Source organism: Dermacentor silvarum, chromosome 10 (assembly GCF_013339745.2).
Source record: "Dermacentor silvarum isolate Dsil-2018 chromosome 10, BIME_Dsil_1.4, whole genome shotgun sequence".
Lineage (NCBI taxonomy): Eukaryota > Metazoa > Arthropoda > Arachnida > Ixodida > Ixodidae > Dermacentor > Dermacentor silvarum.
In genome coordinates this window covers 109,611,943-109,621,792 of record NC_051163.1, presented here as the reverse complement: position 1 = coordinate 109,621,792, position 9,850 = coordinate 109,611,943, and the positions used below count along the sequence as shown (strand labels likewise).

At 50.1% G+C, this 9,850-nt stretch overlaps 1 non-coding gene and 1 pseudogene across 1 annotated transcript; one reads left to right on the top strand and one right to left on the bottom strand.

The window, feature by feature from the left end:
* Positions 1 to 1,417: 1,417 nt before the first annotated feature.
* LOC119432036 (U4 spliceosomal RNA) lies at positions 1,418 to 1,560 on the bottom strand. Its single transcript, XR_005188111.1, has one exon. It is a non-coding gene; the product is annotated as a U4 spliceosomal RNA (small nuclear RNA).
* A 4,452-nt stretch (positions 1,561 to 6,012) lies between these two features.
* On the top strand, positions 6,013 to 8,049 carry LOC119431759 (uncharacterized; annotated as a pseudogene).
* The last annotated feature ends 1,801 nt before the right edge of the window (positions 8,050 to 9,850 follow it).

The window sequence follows — 9,850 nt, the reverse complement described above, 5'->3', positions numbered from 1 at the left end:
GACATTTCAACTAAAGCAAAAACAAACTGCATTTTGTTATGTTGACCAGTTTTTCCGTAATCTGAGGCTTCTAATGTAATATTGCTCGTATCTGACTAATGCTGCCGTAAGCACAGTGGTTCCGCGAACATTGTCTAAAATGTGGAGAGCAAGCGACCGGAGTGGAACCGCCACCTAACATGGTTATCTCAAACTGTTGCATTGCTTATTGAAAATGACTCGCATCGGGTCATTTGAAACAACTGCACTAAACGTATATCGGAAATAAACTTAGCAGACATAGAGAGGGTATTGTATAAAATATACTTGAGAAATTTGTAAGTTTGGGGTGTGTGGATTTTGCGGTAAATAGAAGAAAAATGTCATTATTTGCATGGAGCGCATGGCACAAGTCATGAAGAGGCTGAATTGATAGCGCCGTAGAGAAAGGGCTAGTTGGAACTGAAATACACGTGTCAATAATACGGCAGCATTCCTTAATATCTACTGGGAAGTTTTCAAGTGTATGGAAATTTAGAGAAGACCAAAGATAAAACTAGTTTTTCGAGACTTCCCACTGTCCAGTGGCCAGTGCTTTCTCGCTGCGCGCTGAGTCTTCTAGCGCAAACGTTGAAAGGGCATTTTCAAAGTTGAGCATCATCAATCGAAAGGAGCGTGCTTCCGTCAGTGACAACAACCTCGTAAAGTATGATTTCGTCTATTACAACGAGCTTAAAGTTTGTAATACGCACAAACGTAGGTGTTTTGTATTCAAGTTTTGTGCTTGTGTGTATATGTGTTTGCGCGTTCAAACTTTCCAGACAACAATAATGCGCTTCGTGTGTTCTGATGTTTTCGTGTTCAGATATCATCTCATCTAAGATTTTGGAGTATTGAGAATAATGCACAATTTCAAGTCCAAGTCCAAGTGAAGTCTCCAAAGCGGCAGGGGTTTAACAATTTTACTTATTAATTACCTCCGATAGTTCGCAAAATCAGTCATGAGTTGGCTGATGTTGTCAGTTTCAAGAAACACTAAGTTAAAAATCGGCGCATAGGTTTCGAACGCGCGGGGTAACTCATGCTTCACATTTAGATTCACAATTTGAACACTATACCAAAACGGCTCACTGGTTTACTGGAGTGCATCGAAAAGATTCCTCTCCTTGTCAGGCTCCACTTTTCTCTACGAGAAATAAACTCCGATGAACTCCGAAAAACACCCTCCGAATTTCAAGAAAAATAAACTCCGAAAAGACGGAGCTCTACTTCTCATCCATCTTCACGGAGTGGAATGGCTGACGAAATGTTTTGAGCTTTCCGGAAGGCTGCAAGAGTGTACTCAAGCTTCCGAGGTTGCCCAGATAATGAATTAGAATTGACACAAGAAGCATGAAGTGTGTAACAGGCATAGTCTGATTTTGGATTTCTCAATGAAGCCCCGTAGGGCACTGCCAAAAATTGCCATGGCCGACGGTATTTCACGTCGTCCCGGCGGGGTATTGGGAAAAGTTTTCAACTAGCAATAGTCGCCCCTCAGTTATCACTTCATTGGGTACGACACCGCCTCTGCGCAAAGCTGACTACGAAGGTGTTTCGGTATGACCCTATTGCAACAGGCACTATTAGATGTGCTGGTTCATCGCAAGTAAAAATTGTTTTTGTCTCAGTAAATACGTGCACAATTTATAAAGTTTTAAATTTTTTCTGTTACTGCCTTTAATTTACCAGTTTCCTTTATCTAAACTAAATGGTTGCTGTTGAATAGTAGTAGAAACTTATTATAGTGCATACATAAAGCAGGTGGTCGTTTTGCAGGAAAACACTTGGAGGACACTTAACCTTCGCTTTTAAGAGTGAAACGCGGTAGCAATCAAAGATCCCTGACTACTTATCACGCTTCCCGGCAATTGCAGTTAATGTAACCGTAATGCTTACGCCGCCGACGCCGACACCCGATTTACTGCGACCCGGGGCCCTTAATCACGTTAAAATATTTTCAACATGTCTTCATAGGTGGCGCCAGTGGCTAATTCCTGGCCAACGCCTCCTTAAGCAGTCTTGCCAGGTTTGGCTACATATAGCCAAATTGGGCTGCAGGAAAAAAAAGATGGCGTCGAGTTGGACGAGTTGGCTATGTGGCTACATTTGGGCTACTGAAAATCTGCGACTTGGCTTTGTTTGGGCTATAAGTGGCGCCCTAATCCACACTCCAGAGGTCACTTTGATCGGGTAGAAGCAAATCTCGAAGGCTATGTTTTAGCGGGCTGAGCCGCCAGAGCGGTTGTGCATGTGTGCGTGCGCGAAATGACCCCCCTCCCCGTCCCTTCACTGTCCGCGCCGTTGTCTGAGCCGGTGGCTTTGATGCACTTAGGGCCCATACGCGCTGAATCCGCACATCCGCTCCGCACGCCTCCGCCCTCTTGCGGACCAGGGCGGAAGGCCAAAAGGCGGATCGTGTCGAAAAAATCGTCGTTCGCTGCATCGGCACGAGCGGATTTCACGCGCACTCCGATTGGACGACGCGGTCTGTTGAGCTGGCAACCATTCGGCGGAGCAAAGTGTTCAAGGTTGGCAGCTACCTTTGACAGCAGACGACACTGGCATATTTTTGCAGATGCGACTTCAAGTTTCCGCGTCACAGTGAAAATGCGACTTTAGGCTGTCACATTCTGTTCTGCATCTGCATGTGTTGCATTGGCGCCGTCATCGTTGTTCGAAACACCGCACAATCATCCTATCTGCGCCACCTTTAAAAAATGTATTGCAATCGCCTCATGTCGCAACATGGGACGTATTCTAAGACGATCACTGTCAGTGCGCGTTGCCTTGGCTGGTTGAGCAAAGTCTCTCGAATTATTCAACGTGCCGCATTCTACGTACGTTACGCGAAAGCGATAATATCGCCGAGCGATTCGACCGAAATCCCCGTGTTCGGTGCGATGGCGCCGTTTCTGTAGTGCTAGTGACAGTTTGCAAGAAAACAGAACACACGCACAACGGTCGCGGAATACAGCTGCGTAGCTCGACAAGACAGCCTTCCTTACTATTCAGCACGCGTGTGAGGCTCTGAGTACACCTTGCTGACATGCTCGCATTTGCTTGTTCGTGTTTTCTTTTTTTTTCTACAATTAGCTACAATTATTTAGGTGTTATGATTAATTCCCAGCTTAGTTGGACCGACCACATTAATTATATCACGTCATCTACCAAATGTAACCTAGCTCTCTTGAGGCACAAATTTAAAGGAACACGAAGCAGCGTTAAGAAATCGGCACATATATCTTTCACGAGGCCGAAACTTGAATATGCAGAAACAGTCTGGGATCCGCATACTAAAAAAGACATTTCAGAACTGGAAAACGTGCAGAGACGTGCAGTGCGTTTCATTTACAACAAATGTCAAAGTACTGACTCTCCATTTGCTCTAATGGTAGCTAACCTCGCACATATGGCAAAACATTTCTCGATTAAGCTTTCTTCCTTCACTTCTTCATAGGAAATTTGGCATCTCTCCAGACCCTTGTGTCACGACCTCAGTTGCACGGAAAACCCGCCACAAACATAATTTCACCTTAGTCCCCTCCCCTACTTTGCTTTGAGAAACAATATAAACATTCATATTTTCCGCCAAGAACCACGGAATGGAATTCATGGCCAGAAGAAGTGTTTGAAAATGAAAATTTTGTAAATGCCGCTGCCAACATTGTATAATTGCGTCCTATTGATGTTTTACATATTCTTCCGGCCTGATGTTAGTGATCATCCCTGTATTTTATTGACGTGCACTATTGTTTCTTGGCGTTCGGAATAATACATGTTTTAATTCTTGCGCATCCTGCTTGGATCAATGAGATCCGCAGCATCGTGTAAATAAAAAGAAGTAAATAAAATAGGGTTCAATGTGCTTCTGCATCTCTTACAATTATGTACAGTGTCGTCCACTCTTAAGGTGAACACGGCGGAGGAGCCTCTTCTCCTCCTCCGCGGCAGTCACCTGGGTCACCACCATCTCCGCCCGTCCAACAAGAACATCAACTACCGGTGAGTACGCAGGAAGGGACTCCCAGTACTCCAGACACACACAAAGCGATTGTAGAACTGACAGCAGTCATCCAACAACTCATACTCCGAGTAGACGCTCTCGAAAAGCGAACCGCTTCACACACCCCGTCTCCGCCCGCTCCTCAGGTCCCACCTACGGCGGTACCTATGGAGATCACACCCTCCAGGAGACCCACACACAAACGCGAAGACCCGGTCGACAACGACTCCCTGGCGGAGTATTGGTAGGCACGCCTCGACAGACTCGAGCAAAATACGAACTCAGTCACACTCACATCAGAGCTCTAGAAGCACACATCGAACGTTCACTCCACAGAATCGGCTGACAGATCGCCCAACAAATTGAGACCCTGAGTAAAACTATAGAAGCCCAGGGAGTAACCCGTATCGGTCGCTGAACTGGCGGCCTCTGCGCCGGCACTCCCTCCAACCCCAGAACTTTCCCAGGTCAATCATGGCAGTCAGCTCGGGTAACACCACCGTCTGGCAGTGGAACTGTCGCGGGTTCACACGTAAGCGTCTGGTCCTCCAACAGTTCCTCATCGCGAGTGATCGCCCCGAACTGATAGTCCTTCAAGAAGGTGGCAAGAACACGCAAATAACCGGTTTCAGTACATGCCTATCGGAACGAGTAAAGCCTCAAGTAGCCACTCTCGTCAAACGTAATCTCACTGTCCTCCAAAACAATTTGGATCCTACTTTCCCCGAACACGTATTCTTATAATTATTACCTCGACCCTCGCACAAACGTCGCACTAGTCTGTTTGTGCTTAATGTTTACAGCCCTCCCCGGGCCCATAAAGACGTTTTCGGTACCCTTTTCCTCAAAGCTCAGCAGCTAGCGCAAGGGCAGCCTCTCCTCATCATCGGTGACTTCAACGCGCATCACCGCGTTTGGGGCTACCACTACGACTCGGCTAAAGGCAGACGCCTCTGCAATGACTGGCATACGCACCATGCAGCTCACCCTCATCACAGACGTCTCCTACCCCACTAGACTTGATTCGGGCCTACACCAAGATACAACGCCGGATCTCGCCTTTACGAGCTCCGGAGTCAAAGCTACTTGGTGTCACTCACGAAAATTTTGGAAGCGATCACTTCATGCTCGAGATGGTGATACAAGAGCCCACGAGGCAACGCACGCGGCCGACTCAGGTGATTGACTGGGACTCCTTTCGCACGCACAGGAAAGAGCAGGCCACACCTCCCACCATTGCCGACATCAAAGCATGGACAGCCGAAATCGTCAAACAAGTGACTGACACCACGCAAAGCGTCGAGGTTAAGGACAGTCCCACACTGCGACCGTTAGTGCGCCCATCTCTGGGAGCGCAAGAAGTTGCTCGAAGCTCTTCTCGCCACTCAAAAATGGGACCGCGATGTCCGCCGTCGGCTAACACGCGCCCACACGGACATTGAGACCTATGCAATAGAACTCACCCGCCATAGCTGGCACAACATTTGTGACCAAATGAACAAGACTCCTAACGCTCGTAACACGTGGAAGCTTCTCCGACATCTAATGGACCTGGCCGGAGGCGATCTCCGAGCACGCCAACAGCTTGAGCGAATCTTCCATCAGTATCCTGGCACGCCAGATGAGCTCAAACAAGAGCTTATTGACACCTACATCCGCCCCGAACCGGCAACCAGCCTCTCCCCAATCAGGGCTCGGCCAACCTTGGTCTAGACGCCCCAATCGCTTTAGCGGAGGTCCGTGCAGAACTCAATCGCTTCAAGACCAATTCGGCGGCCGGCCCCGACGGCATTTCTAACATCATGCTTAGGAATCTAGATGACGCCTCTATTCACGCCCTCACCGACTACCTTCAAGAGTGTTGGGCCAGCGGTACCATCCCGCAGGAATGGAAGTGCGCCAAGGTAGTCTTCATCCTCAAGCCGAGAAAACCACCCGCCTTTGCCAACCTCCGTCCCATCTCTATTACGTCATGCGTTGGGAAGTTAATGGAACACGTTATCCAGTCCAGACTTCTTCGCTACCTCGAAGACAACCACCTCCTACCAGACACGATGTTCAGTTTCCATCCTCACTCAGCAGCCCCGGACATAATGCTTCTTCTCCATCACGAGGTAGTCATGTCTCGCACACTAGACATGAAAGTTATCGTCGGCGTCGATGTTGCCAAGGCCTTCGACAATATCCTCCATGAAGCGATTCGTCAACAACTCCAGACTCTCGGCGTCGGACATCGCACGTATGTATACGTCCGAGACTTCCTGACCGACCGCAAGATACAACTCAGCGTCGGCACGGGACATCCATCCACCATCTCTCTTGGCAACCGCGGCACGCTGCAAGGCTCCGTGCTCTCACCGCTGCTTTTCAACGTTGCACTGATAGGCGTGCCCAAGCTTCTGGCTGACATTCCCCACCTACACCACAGCCTTTATGCTGGCGATCTCACTCTTGGGATCACACACGGCAGTGACGGCCAGATCGAAGAGACTCTCCAGACGGCCATTGATCGGGTCGGAGACTATCTGGATACAGTTGGCCTCAGCTGCTCGGCGACTAAGAGTATATAATCATCCCGTCCCCAGGACGACGCCCACCAAAGATACTTCCTGAGATCAACCTCCAGGTGAAAGGCAACCCCATCCCTCGTACAGATCACATCAGGATTCTGGGCCTACACCTATAGGCAAACGGCATCAACAATCTATCGCTCCAACGCATCGACCAGTCGGTGGCACAGATCGGACATCTTCTCAAGCGAGTCTCCAACAAGCACCGAGGAATGCGAGAGTCCAACCTCCTGAGCCTCGTCCAAGCCTTCATCTGCTCCCGCATCACGTACTCCACACCTTACCTACGTCTCATCCGCGCCGAAAGCGAACGGCTAGAGGCGTCACTTCAAAAAGCATAAAGACGGCCCTGGGTCTTCCCATGTCCACAGCTACTCACAAGCTTATGGCTCTCGGCATCTCCAACACCGTGAGCGAACTGATCGAAGCTACCCTCACCGCCCAATACGAGTGGTTGTCACTCACACACACTGGCCGCGCGGTGCTGCAGCAAGTTGGGATCTCACCAACGAGGGCGGCCCCCAATTATATTGACCTTACACCGGAATATCGTCAAAATCTCCGCATCCCTCCCATTCCCAAACGAATGCATCCGGAACACCACGCCGAGAGACGGGCCTATCGTGTAGAAACGCTTCTTCGAGAAACGCTTCAGCGGACGTCCGGATGTCACGTATGCGGACGCCTCTTACCACCCCTCGAAACCAGCGATGGTGGCAGCAGCCCTCGCCCCGCACCGTAGCTGGTACACAGCCAGCAGCATTCGCAACGCAGAAACAGTCAGCGCACCAGAGGAGGTTGCCATTGCGCTTGCGCTAACTGATCCTATTACCAAAGTCGTCATAAGTGATTCTCAACAGGTGATCCGCAACTACGATGCCGGCCGTATTGTCTCGCCCGGCATCACATATTCTACTTTCTACTCCCCCCTCCTCCACATCCCGCTTACTCCTGTGGGCTCCAGCCCACGAGTCGCTCAGCGGAAACGTTCAGGTGCATACACTTGCTCGAGATCTTAGCTGCCGAGCCGAGTGTAGGATCCACCACCCCGATTCCCCTGACACCACTATCTCGCACGATTCTCTACTCACCTCTTACACGGATATCATCCAGTACTACCGACTCGGATGATGCATATATCCTCCCGCACACCGTGATCTAACAAGGCGCGAGGGCGTCGAATGGCACAAACTACAAACAGGCTGCTTCCCACACACCCTTTTATACAGTAAAATCTTTCTTCAAAAAATAACGCCTAGGTGCAAACACTGCTCAGCTCTGGCCACTCTCATACACACGGCGTGGACTTGTACGCATTACAACACAGACAACGCAAACACCCCAGAGTCGTGGGAGTCCCTCCTACGTACCTCCGAGCCAGCAGACCAACGCCGGCTCATCCAGCGTGCGGTGGAGGCCGCGGAATCCCAAGGGATCGCCGCCGACCTCCTCTAAGCCAGCGCAACCGGTCCTTGGACTCCATGGTCCCCTCTTTTTCGGCGAAATAAAGAATTCACCACCACCACCACCAGCTTCGCTTAGTCTTGAGCTTTGCGCGGCCTAGTGCAAGCTTTCGCCTTTTAGGGGCGAAGCTCCTTAGGGTGTGGGTCTATCCCTCCTCTGTACTATGTAGTAGTAGTAGTAGTAGTCGTCGTAGTATAAGGTGTCGTCGTCGTAGTAGGTAGCCACGTCTACTTTTATGAAAAAAAAAAAATTCCGAAAGTTGTGTCCGTAGCGCGGAATCGAACCAGGGACCCCTCGCTTCCGAACGCGCGGCGCTAACCACTACGCTCGAAGCGCACATGGACAACGCACCACGATGATAACGAATACCCAACATTAACGAAAGACTGCGCGTTTCTAACGCGTTTGTGCTAGGGCGTTACGGCCCGTGTAAGAAGCTGGTGTAAGACGCTGTGGCCTCTCTGCCTTACCCCCGTATTCATAAACGCTGATGCCGTCGGCAAACGCGGTGCACGTTCCGGCATGTGTAAACGGCTGCGTAAGACGCTGTGGCCTCTCCCCCTTACTAGAGAGGACTGCACGTTTCTAACGAGTTTGTGCTAGCGTCCCCTTAAGCGGGAGTTCGTGCAATATAATGAAGGGCGCTGTTTAAAATAGGAATGACGTCACATATGGCGCGTGTCATTGGTGGAAGTCAATCGTTGGATTTAGTGCGGCGAGACTGGGCGAACTTACACGGAAGATTTCGCGGTTTTCCCGATGATTCCCTCCGGAGCTTCGCCCACTCATCATCATTCACCCCCGTGGAATATGCGGTGTTTTTTTTCCCTCCTGGCTACAGGAGGGAAAAGATACACGTTCCTGGATTCTTCTAGGTTCACCAGTTTGTTCTGATGCAATTGTTGCATTGTTTCATGTTGACTATTGCAGAATGTGAGCAACATTCTTGTGCTCTTGACAGCACGACTAAATCATAAAAAAACACGTATATCCACGGGGTGAAGGATGATGAGTGGGCGAAGCTCCGGAGGGAATAATCGGTAAACCGTGATCTTCCGTGTAATTCGCCCAGTCTCGCCGCACTAAATCGAACGATTGAGTTCCACCAATGACACGCGCATATGTGACGTCATTCCTATTTTATAACAGCGCCTTCATTATAATTGCACCATCTCCCGCTGAAGGGGACGCAAGCACAAACGCGTTAGAAACGTGCACAGTCCTCTCTAGTAAGGGGGAGAGGCCACAGCGTCTTACGCAGCCGTTTACACATGCCGGAACGTGCACCACGTTGCCGACGCCATCACATGACTGCTGAGAGAGTATAACCCCCGTATTCATAAACGCTCCTCGACTTGAACTTGACTTGCCACCGCCTTCAACGCGTTTCGAACGCGCTGCCCAAGGCGGTGGCAAGTCAAGTTCAAGTCGAGGAGCGTTTATGAATACGGGAGTAAGGCGGAGAGGCCACAGCGTCTTACACCAGCTTCTGACACGGGCCGTAACGCTCTAGCACAAACGCGTTAGAAACGTGCAGTCTTTCGTTAATGTTGGGTATTTATAGTCACCCCAATCGTGGTGGTGTGTCCATGTGCGCTTCGTGGCGTAGTGGTTAGGGCCGCGCGTTCGGAAGCGAGGGGTCCCTGGTTCGATTCCGCGCTACGGACATAACTTTCGGAATTTTTTGTAGCGTTAGCTACACTGGCCTAGCCAAGCCCGTTTCGTTCGGCACATCAAGAGCCGTGGTGCGCATGCGCAAGGATCAGTGATGTCACACGGCTTGCGCACCAAC